At 43.2% G+C, this 17,675-nt stretch overlaps 1 non-coding gene across 1 annotated transcript; it reads right to left on the reverse strand.

The window, feature by feature from the left end:
- Nucleotides 1-17,277: 17,277 nt before the first annotated feature.
- Nucleotides 17,278-17,352, reverse strand: Trnas-cga (transfer RNA serine (anticodon CGA)). The gene has a single exon. It is a non-coding gene; the product is annotated as a tRNA-Ser (tRNA).
- Between the last annotated feature and the right edge of the window lie 323 nt (nucleotides 17,353-17,675).

The raw sequence follows: 17,675 nt of genomic DNA on the forward strand, positions 1-17,675 counted from the left end.
CTCTTCCCACTTAGAAAGCGTCTCTAACACGATATCTATCAAATACTGTGAGTGATCTAATATTTCTGCTGTATCCTTAGGTGCTACCGACCCTTCATCCACATGTTCAGTTCGAGTATTCTGATCTGTCTTACCAATTACCGTAACTACTGGCTTAGGAAAAGTAACCGCCTGGTGAGCGCCAGTGTCCTCATAGACGGGAACTAGTTTTCCTGCCTCGGCCTACTACTGTTTCCTTTATTTCCATTATAATTAACTGGCACAGCATTGCTTTCCGTACTGTTGTTTACCTGCATAATTTTGTTTGGAACAAAATTACTGTCATTTGGATGCCATTGTTCGTTCTGATAATTATTTCTCCAATTCCTACCTCTCTTAGAATGGCGAACACCTACTGTTCTGATGTTTACATTGCCATTCTGCTCGTTCTTAAAATTACTACTAGTGTTATTAGCATTTCTGTTATTACGTGCTTGCTCCTCATTGGCAGCAACACGTTCTACACGTTCCAAATATTCAATGAAACGATCCAGATTGTCTCTAGGGGCAGATATAATTCTAATTTGCCAATACCATGGCAGTTTGGCTTCAAGACCTAGTATAATCATTTCCGGTTTTAGCTTTTCCGCCAAATGTGACAAACGTGAGATCCATGACCTAGCAAACTCTTTAATTGATTCCTTGCCTGCATTGAAGCGTTTTCCACTCCAAAATTCTCTCAACACTTCATTTTGCTTATTGCTAGACCAATACTCATTAATGAAAGCTGTTTTAAACTCCGCTAATGTTTTACACTTCAACATAACATCAGCTGACCAACGCATGGCGTCACCTGCTAAATGGCTTCTAATAAATGAGATTTTCTCTCGTTCAGACCAAGTTGGTGGAATCACATCTTCAAAATCGTTCCAGAAATCTAGCGGGTGGATATTTTTATCTGGATCGAACCGCAAGAACTGCCGACACCCGATAAAAGCGGCGTTTGCAGCTACAACTTGTTGTATACTAACATTACCAGAAGTTACTGAAGCTACTTTACTCTCAATGTTAGCGATGTTAGTACTAATATTTTCTACTCTCATTTCAACATTATCTACTCTTTGCACAATATGAGTAGTATCAGTTTTGATTGCATTTACTTCTGCTTGACATATGTTTACTTTTATATTAACATCTTTAAACCTATCTGAGCACAGTTCAGATTCCGCCTCGATCTTTTCTGTTAACTTGTGCTCCAGATTCGCATCTTCCATTTGGAAGTCTTTGCGAACCTCAGCAACTTCGGATTTTACTGTTTTATACATTTCAGAAAATTTTTGAGCAACCTTTTTCTTAATATCCTCATGGTTGTAATCAATTTTATAGTTTGTCCAGATCCTCTTTCAGCTTATTGCAACCAGCCTTGAAGGTATTGTCCATTACCTCAAACGGTTTAGTAAAATTGGTTTGGCTGGCCACAATTTCAGATTTTAATTCAGCTGTCATTTTTGCATTACTGGCAGCTATTGCTTGTAATATAACATTTAAATCCATAGCCTCAGTATCTTTGGGTTGCTCACTAGCTGGCTTTTTATCACACTCAGGTGACAAAAAACTAGCTCCAACACCAGAATCATCAAAACTAAATGAAACTTCTGATTTATTAGTCATATCTAACTTCTCCTTCTTAAACTCTACCATCTCTGATGACTGTTTCGTTTTTAACTCATCAGATAAACTATTATCCAATAAATCAACAATTTCTAATTTTTGTTTTACTACAGGGGTCTCTATTATTGAATCATTGCCCCTTTTCACACTACTGCCAGGAGACAATATTTCATATTTCACCTCAACATTACTATTTTCATGCATATTTACACTTGAACCGTTGTCTGGATTTACAGTTCCCTCAACAGACATAGGTTCTAATGTAAGTTTAACCTCAGTTTCTTTTGACGATTTCCATCGCCGACAGTCTTTTTGTGCAGTTTAGTAAAATTTTTAACAGCTTTTCATTTAACTTAGTTCCTTCTGCACGACGTATGGCGTTGCCGGCGCGGCGTACCAGGATTACTGATGCGACCCAGCGCGCTGAATTGCAGACGGCACTCCGACAGCTGTTGTGTGTTTGCGTGGCCCGCAACTGCAGGCGCGGCTCCGGCTGCTCCGGCAGATGACTGCGATGAGGCGAAACTGGCTTCTCGCGATGCCGGCAGCGCCGCTAGACTCAGTGCCAGCTCCTTCAATCCAGATGCGTTGTTAATCCATTTGCGTCGTCCACATGCACATGGAACACTTTCACTGTTCTATTACTCAGTTGCGTGTCGCATTTCATCCCGAATCAGAATATTTAAAATCACTCTCACTTTTACTCAGTTTGTTTTCCTGGCCAATTAGCATCATATGTGGGGCAGCGGTTAGAAAATTTACTGTTGTAGAAATGTTTGAATGTTGAAAAACTTCCCGGCCGATGCACCATATGTGGGGCGGCGGGTGGAAAATATGTTGTTGTTATTCAATAAAATGTTTTGTTTGTAGAAAAGATGCATTCCTTGCCATTTTAACCATATGTGGGGCGGCGAGTGGAATTAATTGTTATATAAATGTTCCTATTATTTATGCGGTCTTTTGCCGTTCTCAACACTGGCTCTCTAACTACAATATCGGCAACCAGAAAGTGATTAGCAAAACTTGAAGCCAGTAATTAGAATTCCTAGTGCCCACTTCATCTGAGAAATACACTTAGAGCTACAGCTTAAAGCTCTGAGGAATTAGGAAATTGTCTGGGATTCATAATCAAAAACGATCGTGAAAATAAAACGTTCTCTATTTTCTGAAAGTCACAGATGAGAATAAAAAAAGGAATCCACACAATCTGACTAACAGAGCAGTTCAGAGTCTAATGCGCTGATGCAACTATAACTGTCCAAATTAAATGTTTAAGTGAATGCTCGCCATAATTTGATGATTATGTTCATCAAACGCCACGCTAAATAATGGTAGAATGTCTGTCCCGCGACGGCACGTGAAAATACGACATACGCAAACTGAATATAGATTATTAAAATCATCCCAGAATTAACACTTCACTCGAAAATGATTTCGTGGTTACGCGTATCCCGAGTAACTTACTACGGCATCCGAGGCCGTTTATAGCAATGATACCGACGCGACGCGACTCCCGACACAGATGGTGTGTTATTCAGCGTCTGGAGAGAACTGGGGCCTTTCTTCCTCGCGCAGCGTTCTTATATATAAAGCCGTGGTGCGGACGGCCAAGGGAACGCCTGATCAAATCGGCTCTCCCGACTAGCCGCTGGACTAGTAATGCACCACTTTAAGTTACCGAATAAATCATAGCTTCTTTTGCTGATGGCCGATGAAGCTCTCAATTTAAATGTGCATTCAGCATACAGGTAAGTAATCATAATAATAGTTTGACGTGGCTAAGTTAAATATTTTGGGCGAGAGAATTAATTTAATTACACTGCACGCAGTAGACGAGCTCTGAACTTGCCCTTTGGAGATACGCTATCGCTATAGTTTTATAGTTATTCAAATGAAACTTCTCACATCTTTATGGTTATAGCGGATCTCCATTCTACTTAAATATAAACATCCTAGCCTTATTTATTAGCCTACTTAATCTATCTTGCTTCCTTAATTTTTAAGACAAAAACCAGAAAATATTGAATTTCAACTAAAATCTTAATTTGTGAGATCCAAAGTACTGTTTCTATTAAATTATTATGAAAAAGGAATCTAAATATAAATTTTTAAGTCTCTAGCTCTTTTCTGTTGCGCCAATGATTTTTACAGGAAAATGTCCAAATTACGAAAATGGTTAAAGTTATCGAACTGATATTCAACACATATTAATTTAGTATTACTCCTGACATGCTAGAAATGTTTTAGGTTATTTGCTTGATTTTTAAAGTATTGCGCAACATTTATGACGTCAGAGCTAGTTACAGTGGACTGGCTGGCACACAATGGAAAGACTGATGTGAATTTACTACAGCGTGAGTAGGCTGCTTCCCTACAATAGTCTCATAATTCACTCCGAGAACGAGTACCCATTGAAGACTTACACAAAAAACCGGTATAGCTTCGAGTACTGATATAGCTCACAGTCTTGTTCAAGAGGAAAATTCATTTCCTTTCAGACTGGTTAAGTCTGGAGTGAGTCAGTCCTGTACACAACGATTCTAGCGACTGGGGGAGTTTCATCGATTCCTCTGCCTGTGTCGCAGTTTTGTGTCGCTGCTGAGATTTATCCGTCCCAGACACACGTGTGAGCGTGTCGCCAGACACGTTAGGCGTGCCCCACGTGGACCACGAACCGTGCCCCGACAAGTCTGGGACGGTGCGTGGCGGCGTGCCCAGATGCCTATCGGCTAGCTTTACGCCTCGGTCAGTGTGGGGACATGCAGACGCGCCGCGCCTCCGCGGTCACGAAGCACTGGAGGCGGGGCTGGTGCTGAGCGAAACTGATGTACGTATTTCCTAGGCAAATAATGAAACCATGGGCGCATCCTCCAGCCATAAGAAAGTTTAATTATCGATTTACATGGTGTTCATTAAGGCATACAACTACACAGCTGTTCATCTTCTTTTTTCCCTACATTCGCGAAAGCTACAAGAACATGAGTTGTTACATAGATTCTTTTCTTGTTAGCTTCAGCTACATTTTTTGGTGTTTTACACGTTGTCCATTTAAAATTCAGATGCCTTTTTCTTCAGGTAAGTTGACAGTTTAATAAGTCACAGCTTCAAAATACTAACGCGAATTCTTTACAGACGAATGGAAAAACTGGTAGAGGCCGACCTCGGGGAAGATCAGTTTGGATTCCGTAGAAATCTTCGAACACGTGAGGCAATACTAACCCTACGATTTGTCTTAGGAAATTGATTAAGGAAAAGCAAACCTACGTTTCTAGCATTTGTAGGCTTAGAGAAAGTTTTTGACAATGTTGACTGGAATACTCTCTTTCAAATTCTAAAGGTGGCAGGGGTAAAATACAGGGAGCGAAAGGCTATTTACAATTTGTACACAAACCAGACGGCAGTTATAAGAGTCGAGGGGCATGAAAGGGAAGCAGCGGTTGGGAAGGGAGTGAGACTAGGTTGTAGCCTCTTTCCGATGTTATTCAATCTGTATATTGAGCAAGCAGTAAAGTAAACAAAAGAAAAATTCGGATTAGGTATTAAAATCCATGGAGAAGGAAGAAAAACTTTGAGGTTCGCCGATGACATTGTAATTCTGTCACAGACAGCAAAGGACTTGGAAAAGCAGTTGAACGGAATGGACAGTGTCTTGAAAGGAGGATATAAGATGAACATCAACAAGAGCAAAACGAGATTAATGGAATGTAGTCGAATTAAGTCGGGTGATGCTGAGCGAATTAGATTAGTAAATGACACTTAAAGTAGTAAAGGAGTTTTGCTATTTGGGGAGCAAAATAACTGATGATGGTCGAAGTAGGGAGGATATAAAATGTAGACTGGCAATGGCACGGAAAGTGTTTCTGAAGAAGAGAAATTTGTTCACATCGGGTACAGATTTAAGTGGGAGGAAGTCGTTTCTGAAAGTATTTGTATGGAGTGTAGCCAAGTATGGAAGTGAAACATGGACGATAAATAGTTTGGACAAGAAGAGAATAGAAGTTTTCAAAATGTGATGCTACAGAAGAATTCTGAAGATTAGATGACATAACTAATGTGGAGGTATTGAATAGAATTGGGGAGAAGAGGAGTTTGTGGCACAACTTGTCAAGAAGAAGGGACCGGTTGGTAGGATATGTTCTGAGGCATTAAGGGATCACAAATTTAGCATGAGAGGGCAGCGTGGAGGGTAAAAACTGTAGAGAGAGACCAAGAGATGAATAGACTAAGCAGATTCAGAAGGATGTAGGTTGCAGTAAGTACTGGGAGATGAAGAAGCTTGAACAGGATAGAGTAGCATGGAGAGCTGCATCAAACCAGTCTCAGGACTGAAGACCACAACAACAAAACATTGACAATGTGCGTGTATCAATCGAGATCCGCAATTTTAGTTTTGTGTGTGTGTGTGTGTGTGTGTGTGTGTGTGTGTGTGTGTATGTGTGTGTGTGTGTGTGTGTGTGTGTGTATTGTGTATTGAACTAGCGACCTAGAAACGCCATCGAGGCTTCGTCCCGCCGTAGCCCACAGTGGTTCACAATCCCACAACAGGCAAATGCAGTCCACCCACCCCACCGCCGCCCCACACCGAACTCAGTGTTATTATGCTGGTCGGCCCCCCGTGAACCCCCCCATCCCCACTCCCCACCCCCCTGGCAACGTCTCATACCTGACGAGTGTACCCCAAATGTTTGCGTGATGCAGTCCACCCACCCCACCGCCGCCACACACCGAACTCAGGGTTATTATGCTGGTCGGCCACCAGTGAACTCCCCCACCCCCACTCCCCACCGCCTGGCAACGTCTCATACCCGACGAGTGTACCCCAAGTGTTTGCGTGATACAGTAATTACGGTGTACGCGTACGTGGAGACAGTGTTTGCGGGGCAATCACCGACATAGTTTAACTGAGATGCAGTGAGGGGAACCAGCCCTCATTGGCCGTGGCAGATGGAAAACCGCCTTAAACACAATCCACAGGCTGGCCGGCACACCGGACCTCGAGGCTAATTCGCAGGGTGGATTCGTGCCAGGGACCGATAGGCCTTCCCGCTCAGAAAGCAGCGCGTTAGATTGCGCGGGTCGCCGGGCGGGCAAATTTATGTTGACTCATACAAACTCTGGGTCTGTGCCCTCTATCTGCATGTACCATCATCAATTGAGAATCGGTGTCCGTGAAAGACGGTGGGATACTTTTGTTGTAATTATACTACACTGAGAGAAGCAGCTGAGACAGGTCAGCCCAAAAATATCTAGAACGAGAACGTATATGGAGGTGTGGACAAAGTGGCAAATTTTCTGTCTAAATTTATTGTTGTCTAACTATAACACCGACTTCTTTTAAAATAGATCTATACACTTTTTCTGCAGCATTAACAAAGACCTTCAAAGAGGACTGCAACGATAGAAAATGGCGGAAATGCAAAAGGTAAGAAGTATGCTTATGTACATCAACTCATACTGAGTACTCACAAAGCATATCACATGGATCACATGCACTTCCATGCGGACTTAGGCGTATTGTCACGGTTCGCGTGGCTGCACCTGTCGGAGGTTCGAGTCCTCCCTTGGGCATGGGTGTGTGTGTTGTCCTTAGCGTAAGTTAGTTTAAATTGGATTAAATAGTGTCTAAGCTTAGGGACCGATGACCTCAGCAGTTTGGTCTCCTAAGATCTTACCACAAATTTCCAAAAATATCACTTGGACTGAAAATGTATATGTCTCATAAATGACTTATTAACATACCAAATAGAACAATGTTGTACAGTGATGTATAAACTACAAATAATTTAGCTAACATCATAAATCACAACAAGCAGGTAAAATCCAGTGTGTAACAGGTTGCATAAATTCTGCTGGCAATTACGAGGGTTATTCGGAAAGTAAGGAACGATCGGTCGCAAAATGGAAAACACAGTGAAAATCTGATGAAGCTTTGCATAGATACATTGGGCACTCTGTCTAGTACGCCTGTCGATCGCATCATGTCACTCTTTTCAGTTCTGAACTCGAAGTGAGAACGTAACAATGGGTAGAAATTAGCGTCTCCCATCAAGTATGAGGGCCTGGTGAAAGATTTCGCCTGAAGCTATGCAATCCACATAACTGCCATGCGGTTCGTTCTACACAACAATTCTCAGCTGCACTCTGCAGGGGCAATGAATATGCTCCTGCAGCGTTTTCGATGAGAAGTGTTACAGGCCGTAATCGATTACCCCTGAGGTTCATCTCTGCTCAAATGAACCGCTGGCTATGAAAACAATATTTTGACACAGACAACGAGCTGCAATCCAGAGTAGAAAATTGTCGAAATTCATTGGTAACTTTCTTCTACAACGAGGGAATTGAAAAGCTGTTCCAACGCTACGACAGATGTCGAAGTCTGAGAGGCGACTGTGTAGAGAAGTAGCTGGAAGGCGTAGCTAACCGTTGCAAATATAACAGTTTTGATTTTCACTGCGGTTTCCATTTCGCGACTTATCTTTCCTTACATTCAGAATAGCTCTCATACTAAGTAACTATCAACTCACATCATCTAAGGTCACCAAAGAATGTAGTATCCAAAGATTAAAATATCTATAATTTAGCAAATGGGAGAAGTCACAGGGTACAATTAATACAAGAAATGTTAACTGTTGGTAACCTGTTATGGTTACTAACGCAAATGAACTACATTGAGTGTAATGTTAAGGGGCTCCGGAATGCCCTATACTTGCAATGTTAAAATAACGCTTATAAATTACATCTTTCCTCACAAAGTATTTGAGGTAGGAAGTTGAACTTTTTACAGATTATTTATTGGAATATGGGCTACAACTTAACACAGGGATTTTACAAAATTTTAGTTCAGTTATTAAAGATGATTTTTTCTCAATTGTAATGAAAACTCACAACATTTTTTTGCAATTTTTTATTTATATATTCAAAAATATACAGTTTTTTGGAAAAAGGCTGTGTTAAATTATGCAGAAGGTACTGTGTAACATTTACTGAAAGATTGAAACAAATATGTTTGGAAGATCCTTAGAAAACATGTAATTAGTATGAGAAAATAAAAGTTTTGGGAATCGAGCGACAAAGATTGGATTAACTTTTTAGTGCATTCCAGGTCCATAGGATGGATTATCTTCATCCTCTGCAAACTCCTCTTCCAGCTTCCTCTTGTTCCTCCTCCTGTTTACTCTTGCTTGTATTTCTAGACTCTTTACAGCCCTGTCTGCAGCCCGAAGGCGTTCCTTGTCTAAAGCAAGCGTCGCTCGTACCATGTTAGAACCTATCTTCATTCCCATATTTCTAAATACCTTGCACCTTACAATGATGCCATCATTGAAAGTCGCAACAGCATCATACACACCAAAGTGAAGTGTTTCTATTCCAACAAATACAGTCTTGGGGATTCTCGACCATATAAAACTATTTACACTTTCATTGGGGTTTTGAGTTTTTCCGTGAATACACTTTTTCAACAGTTCAGGTGCTGCTAAGTCTCTGAAAATAGGTTTTATCACCTCCATTATTGCATGAGGCAGACTATGCTTATGAGTGTACACTTCACCAGTTAGCAATCCTTTGTTATATTTACACCAACTGTCTTCTTCTTTGGGACACAAGCTATGTTGGGGATTTTCATCGTCTTTATTGTTTACAGTAATAACACATACCTTTGGCTTTCCAACATTTCTCCTTTTCTTAAAAGCCTTCAGAGGATTTCTAATAACTTTACTTTTACTCATTATTATACTTCAACAAAACAGAGACTCAAGAAACAGAATTAATTACGAATATTTTCGAGATAACGACAGAGTAAATAAACATGAAACAATCGACAATCACACCAGCGATATATATTGAACCATCACAGGTTAGCCACAACACGTACTTTATCTCACATCACTAAAATGTACCTGATGAACACGGACGTTAATAATAACACCATTTGACAGCAGTTTAACAGCGCCACAGTAGGTCACGCCCATGTAGAACACATTTCAAAAAAAATTTAAAAATAGTTGTAGTCTTCGGAATTGAATAAATTATATATCTATTAAAAGGTAATAGTCTGCAGATTCAGAAAACGCAAAAAAGTAAAAATTGAAGTTTTCATGATTTTGAGCCTTTCCGGAGCCCCTTAAGAGAATTAGCGCAGATGACGCTACATCATACAACATGGCAACTCATTAAATTGTATATTGTGTAAGTGAAACCTTGTGAGACAAATACATTTTTGGCATAATGATAACATTATGTAAAAGCTGACATGAACCTCACGTATGACTGATTATGTCTATGACATACAAATTATAGACGGTGGCTGGCGCACACGACCTAGCCGCTGCGGCGCTCTACGCTTCTCAGACTAATGTGAGAGGGTAGCTGCACTAACAAACTGGCTCGAGGATGCACGTGAGGATGGGTTACACTTTAAGTTTACCATTTATTCAAGCCAGATGATGGGTGTTGACTAAGGGCAGACGCTTATCATATCCCACAACCTGGCAGAATGGCAGTCATCTAGGACTGATACTGGAGGCACGTTCCAGACAGGATGAGGTGCTTAACTGTCAGAAGGCTGACTGGACTGCCGATAAAGGGTGATTCATAGAGCGTTTTGAAAAAGGGCACTTTGTGCCTGAAATCGTTTAATTTTATGCAACTGGTTGCTAGTTATTTGATGTATACAACTGCAGTTTCTGAAGAAGATGGACAAAATAATAGCAATTAGATGAAAAATTCACTGACTGTAAATACTACCTACAAATGTCTTTTACACAATGTTACACTCCTGGAAATTGAAAAAAGAACACCGTGAATTCATTGTCCCAGGAAGGGGAAACTTTTTTGACACATTCCTGGGGTCAGATACATCACATGATCACACTGACAGAGCCACAGGCACATAGACACAGGCAACAGAGCATGCACAATGTCGGCACTAGTACAGTGTATATCCACCTTTCGCAGCAATGAAGGCTGCTATTCTCCCATGGAGACGATCGTAGAGATGCTGGATGTAGTCCTGTGGAACGGCTTGCCATGCCATTTCCACCAGGCGCCTCAGTTGGACCAGCGTTCGTGCTGGACGTGCAGACCGCGTGAGACGACGCTTCATCCAGTCCCAAACATGCTCAATGGGGGACAGATCCGGAGATCTTGCTGGCCAGGGTAGTTGACTTACACCTTCTAGAGCACGTTGGGTGGCACGGGATACATGCGGACGTGCATTGTCCTGTTGGAACAGCAAGTTCCCTTGCCGGTCTAGGAATGGTAGAACGATGGGTTCGATGACGGTTTGGATGTACCGTGCACTATTCAGTGTCCCCTCGACGATCACCAGTGGTGTACGGCCAGTGTAGGAGATCGCTCCCCACACCATGATGCCGGGTGTTGGCCCTGTGTCCCTCGGTCGTATGCAGTCCTGATTGTGGCGCTCACGTGCACGGCGCCAAACTCGCATACGACCATCATTGGCACCAAGGCAGAAGCGACTCTCATCGCTGAAGACACGTCTCCATTCGTCCCTCCATTCACCACTGGAGGCGGGCTACACGATGTTGGGGCGTGAGCGGAAGACGGCCTAACGGTGTGCGGGACCGTAGCCCAGCTTCATGGAGACGGTTGCGAATGGTCCTCGCCGATACCCCAGGAGCAACAGTGTCCCTAATTTGCTGGGAAGTGGCGGTGCGGTCCCCTACGGCACTGCGTAGGATCCTACGGTCTTGGCGTGCATCCGTGCGTCGCTGCGGTCCGGTCCCAGGTCGACGGGCACGTGCACCTTCCGCCGACCACTGGCGACAACATCGATGTACTGTGGAGACCTCACGCCCCACGTGTTGAGCAATTCGGCGGTACGTCCACCCGGCCTCCCGCATGCCCACTATACGCCCTCGCTCAAAGTCCGTCAACTGCACATACGGTTCACGTCCACGCTGTCGCGGCATGCTACCAGTGTTAAAGACTGCGATGGAGCTCCGTATGCCACGGCAAACTGGCTGACACTGACGGCGGCGGTGCACAAATGCTGCGCAGCTAGCGCCATTCGACGGCCAACACCGCGGTTCCTGGTGTGTCCGCGGTGCCGTGCGTGTGATCATTGCTTGTACAGCCCTCTCGCAGTGTCCGGAGTAAGTATGGTGGGTCTGACACACCGGTGTCATTGTGTTCTTTTTTCCATTTCCAGGAGTGTATTGTTATGCCGAAAACATATTGATCCCGCAAGGCATCACTTTAGACGACATAAAGTTTAACATATTGCCATGTCGTACGATGAAGCATCGGCTGGGCTAATTTTCTATTTGCTAAACTCAGTGTAGATTGTTTGTGATAATAGCCGCAAGATGTTATCAACAGCGGACTTGAATTAAATGCACTCTCTGACTTCTTCCATTTCTTAAATTGTAGATTAGTATTTGCATGTTTTAATCTTTAGATACTGGTGATCTTAGTTTATGTGTGTTTTTGACGACATATATCTGTTAACTGCCAGCAATCTTTGATGAAATTTCACTGTTAACTGTCAACAGTCCGTACACCACCTGTTTCATGCTGGATTTTACCTGCCGGCTACGATTTATGAAATAAGTCAATTTGTGTGCAGTTTAAATACCAATGTGGAACAGCGTTGTATATGATATGCTAACGATTCATATATGAGAAGTATACATTTTTGACCCATCTGATGTACTACTTTTTAAGTACTGAGTGTGGTTTGATGGCCGGCCGTGGTGGCCAAGCGGTTAAAGGCGCTACAGTCTGGAACCGCGCGACCGCTACGGTCGCAGGTTCGAATCCAGCCTCGGGCATGGATGTGTGTGATGTCCTTAGGTTAGTTAGGTTTGGGTAGTTCTAAGTTCTAGGGGACTGATGACCTTAGCAGTTCAGTCCCATAGTGCTCAGAGCCATTTGAACCATTTTTTGTGGTTTGATGTATAAAGTATAATTCTTATGTTTTTTTGTCTTTCTATCTGTGTACACTACATACGGTTTTATTCTGTTTTGTTATTTAGTCTCCCAGTGATAATGATTATAATATCCGAAACCAGTGAAGAATAAAGTTATATGTGAGCAGCTAATGGCTAAAAATAGTCTTTCGTGCAAATATTTGACAGTTGTAGTAAGTTACCTACATAAAATAAATTCACAATCTGTATTTGCAGACAGAAAAAATTCTATAAATTCGAAATGTGAAGAATAATATACGCCTTCGAAAAATAATGGGGAGTGGTGAGAGAATGGAACTAACATTATATCAGTGGTAACACGTAGTTCACATGGCCCTGCAGGGCAGTTCGAACTTGCATGTGGGATTAACAAAAGGAGGTTCTGTCAATAATACTTTCCAGAACGTATCATCTTTTCCAGATTTAGTTTCATAAGCATCTTCAAGGGAATGACTTTCAAATCGGTTTCAGTTTTCCGAATAGTTCTAGGTAAACAACAGCCTGATGCGGTACTTCTATGCGCGATTCCACACATCATTGGTTCTTGTTATGATTATTGGACTCAAAATAATCAGAACTGTCTACGAATAGTTCCTGTTATTGGAAGACATCCGACATGACATGAGATAATCCGTTTAGTACGAACATCCCACATAGACATAGACCTTCCAGAGATCCTTGGTTCCATCGTCTGAGAAAGGCAACCATGACTACACGACCGCCATGCTTAATTACACCTCTGCAGACATCATACATATCCATGCCCGAGGCAGGATTCGATCCTGCGACCGTAACACAGCGCGGTTCAGGACTGAAGCGCCTAGAACCGCTCGGCCACAGAGGCCGGCCTATTTTGAGCACTTGATATGACAGCCATAGTTATAAACATACGGACCTCAACTTTGTTACTCGTTTGCTGACGTCTAATACGGAACGGATGGCTTCTCCTGACGGCGAGACAATTGGCTTGTTATTATTTCATTAATATCCGCAAATGGAGCGTCGTTAAAGTCCTCTTCGGAAGTTCTTTCTAGTCTGCAGGCTTTCCTGGCCATGATCGTAGGACCTTAGGCCGCGTCATCTTCAATTATTTGTATGCTCTTTCTAATGGCATAGAAACAAAAATACAAGGGGGGTTCAATAAGTAATGCTACAGATTATTTTTTTCTGACTGCAGGTTGGTTTTAATCAGGATTTCAATACACCATATTATTACTCATTCTTTTGGGTACAAAATAGTGTTCGTCAACATAATCTCCGTTCAATGCGAAGCCTTACACAACCGTACCGTGAGGGTCTGTATGCCCACATGGTACCACTCTACTGGTCGACGGCGGAAACAATGTTTTGCTGCATCAACAACCTCCCCATCATCCACCTACTGCTTCTTGCAGTGTACACCCTTCATTAGGCCAGAAAGATGGAAGTCGGTAGGTGCGAAATCCCGGCTTTAGAGGGTATGAGGAAGAACAGTCCAATCAAGTTTTGTAAGATGCTCTTGCATGCGCAGACTTTTGTCAGGCCTTAACGTTGTCACGGATCAGGATACGTTTTTTTTAGATTTTTGTGGCCACGAACACAGTGAAACCGTTTCTTCTACTTCCTGAGAGTAGCATTTCAGGAGTCACGGCTGTGCGCTGCCGACGGGCGCGCGGGAGGTGGGAAAGGTTTGCACGGTCTCGTTGCGGCGACGACAGACGCCTCCCCCAACGGCTCACTGTCTTTTGTACAGTCCCAGATTTCCGTAGACATTCTCCAAGCGCCTATGAATATCTGGGATACTCTGCTTTTCTGCCAAACGAATCTCAATGACAACCTTCTGCTTGGAACGCACCCCCGTTTCAAACGCCATTTTCTTTACGTAAAGCGTCGCTACCAATTGGAACTTCATAAAAATACAGCGGCTGAAGCCGGGACATTCCACGATGTCCCTGAACAAATTCCGCATTGTTTCAACCGAAACTGATACAGAAAAAATGTGTTGCATTACTTACTGAACGCCTCTAGAAGATAGTTCCATTATAAAAGGCTGATGTCAGAATTCGGCAGCTACAAAAATTTCATATTACTTGCCTATATCAGAAAATTTTGCGACATAGTTCGCTGTCAGTCAGCCAAAACAGCGTCGTGATAAATTTACTCGTTATGGACATAGGCTCACCGAAAAGAATGTTAGACACCTTCTTCAGAGAACAGTGGCTCCTTTCGAGCGCTGTAGATAGCGCCGAACTGGTACCAGATGGTCACGTGGGTGTCCAACACTGACGTAAACGTAAATCGTGATAGTGAAGTGGTGCGTATGTTTCAGTCTACCGTATGGATTCAGCACAATAATATGCGTCGTCCGGAGACGTGACCGAATGACAGAAAGGAGCTGTCATCGGTGGACGTCTCCGCTACCGCACCAAGAACGAAGCTGCACAATTTGTTGGTGTAACGACAGGGACTTCATAAAAGCTTCTACATGGAATGGTTTACCACTCGACGCATCTTAACGCATGTAAGAACAGTGATCATAATAGATACTAACCGACAAGGACTGGGACGAGTGCCATGCTCTGTCAGTGACAGTCACCTAGCACACACTGAAAGGTGACAGTATTTTGCACTTTACGGTGAGCCTTTCCCTCCTATATTCCCAGATGCTACACTCCAGGCGGGTGTAGAATGAAGGTGCGCAACGGAAAATACTGAACGCGAAAATGAAGATTTAGCCCTGCCTGACTACCCCCTGAAGCAGATCTTAGGATCTCTTAATGGAGATATTATCTCCTCCTTCTTGCACTTTAGCATACAAATTACAACATCAACATAAATGAATAATTAAGGGAACTAGTAACTACAAATGATAAATACTGTTTCTGCTTATACGTTTATTGTGGATTAAAAACTCTTTATATATTACAGATGTTTATACATCAATGTCCAATGGACATAAAGAGATAAAAATGGATTTCCTAACTAATATGATTGATCAACTGCACAAATCTGCCCCTTTTTATGGCTATGCGATCTAATATAAATAACGCGAGATGACTGACATCGCCTACGTACCAAACACTAGAAGACACTACTTTCAAAGATGATCTACAGTGGTGTGCAACTTCAGTGGAAATAAAATTTACGTGATCACAGCTGTTTAGCTTTATAGCCCTAATAAGCCGAAGCAGTTAGCAATATCACCTATGTACTGCGTCCGGTGCGTTGGGGTGTTGGTTCTCGTACACCTCTGCGACGACGGAAGAACTCCAGCCACAAAATACAAAAAACCCATTCAAACACTAGGGCGGCGTAAGACGGTCCTCTAACTAGTACAATCTAATACTGTCTTCTCCTCTCTGTGTCATACAAAAGAGAAACGCCAACTCCCAGCCAGAAGAAGTGCTGTCAATCACTGAACGCTGCCTACTCAACGACGACTCCCTACCCGGAGACGAAGTCGCAACACTACAGTGCGTAACCGCTCTACCTATAAAATCTCCTGAGAGCAAATACAGCAAGTCTGCCTGTACCAACAAAAGCTGATACTAAGCGACCATCAAACACGGGCGCTCGGAATGGAAGACTCCTTTCACTCCACCACTCGCTTTCCAGCAAAGCCCGGCTCCCCTCCCTCATAATTGCAGAAGGCGAATCACATTCTCGAAATCACGGAATATTCTCCCTCTCTACAAATTCTTCCGAACGCCAACCAACCATATTTTAGTCTTATGTCGTCCAGCGTCCCCGTTAATTAGGAATTCATACAATGGCACGCTTCTCTGAGTAAAAATCCTTGGAAATAACCCAGCCTGCGTGATTTCCGAAGTAACGGTTCCTTGTTCCACTCTACTGCATCCAAGATTTATAGAGTTTCCGGTTATCCCTCCGCCCTAGCTACAAAGCCGGCCAGCTGCAACTCTATTGTGCTTCAGCGCTCAGATGCCGCGACCGTCCGCTTAGGGCTACTTGGTCTGTTAAGCAGGTCCAACACAACTGTGTGGCTTTTCCACTCCGGGCTGAGCTACGTCTGCCGTTTCATTTCCATCTCTACTAGTGTAGGCAATCATTCATTACGCCGTTTTGATAATGAAGACACTCCATCACTTTTCACACATTAAGCGTTAATAACTATTTACAATGTGTACATGGTAATGTCAGTCTTCCTTAAATATTCATATATACGATGTAAAACCTGTCAAATGATACCTAATTCCGACTGTAAATCGTGGCAAAGTATGTAGATGAGTGCTTGTAAGGTGCTAAATCATAGTCACTTTACAATATTACTTGTGTAAGCGACTACAAGGAGATTTCAAATAGGTTCTAATTCGTTATTGGATAGTCTATCTCACTGACGTCGTCAAGTACACTTAGTTTTCTTATTGTTTGTGCGTGTTGGGTGACTGAGTAGAATCAATACTGTACTAGCTCAGTGTAAGAAAGAATGGGAGCATAGGCTTACTCCAAGCCGTTCTCCTTCCAGGAAGCTTTTCACAAGCTCTTGAAATGCGTAGCTGTGAGAAGGAGTAGGGGTTCGCGGCGGCCATCTTTGTAGATTTCGGTGGTGAATGTGGGCAGAAGCTTATGTGTCACGAGCCCTGAGGCGCGGTGGCGTCGGGAGACTGGCCATCGCGACCGTAGGCACGGTTTGAGACCCACCTCCATGGCGCCACTACCAGTTCATGTATGAAACTTCCTGGCACATTAAAACTGTGTGCCGGACCGAGACTCGAACTCGGGACCTTTGCCTTTCGCGGGCAACCGCTCTACCAACTGAGCTACCCAAGCACGACTCACGCCCCGTCCTCACAGCCTTAGATCTGCCTGTTCCTCGTCTCCTACCTTCCAAAGCTGTGAGGACGGGGCGTGAGTCGTGCTTGGGTAGCTCAATTGGTAGAGCGCTTCCCCGCGAAAGGCAAAGGTCCCGAGTTCGAGTCTCGGTCCGGCACACACGTTTAATCTGCCAGGAAGTTTCATATAAGCACACACTCCGCTGCAGAGTAAAAATATCATCAAAATTCACAGTGAACCTTCAACTCTTCTTCATTTAGCACAGGTCGCTTCGCTACTAGTTTCGGTCAAATGGCCCTTATCGGCCGTAAGCTGGCACAA

The sequence above is a fragment of the Schistocerca nitens genome, chromosome 6 (genome assembly GCF_023898315.1).
Source record: "Schistocerca nitens isolate TAMUIC-IGC-003100 chromosome 6, iqSchNite1.1, whole genome shotgun sequence".
In the NCBI taxonomy this organism is placed as follows: domain Eukaryota; kingdom Metazoa; phylum Arthropoda; class Insecta; order Orthoptera; family Acrididae; genus Schistocerca; species Schistocerca nitens.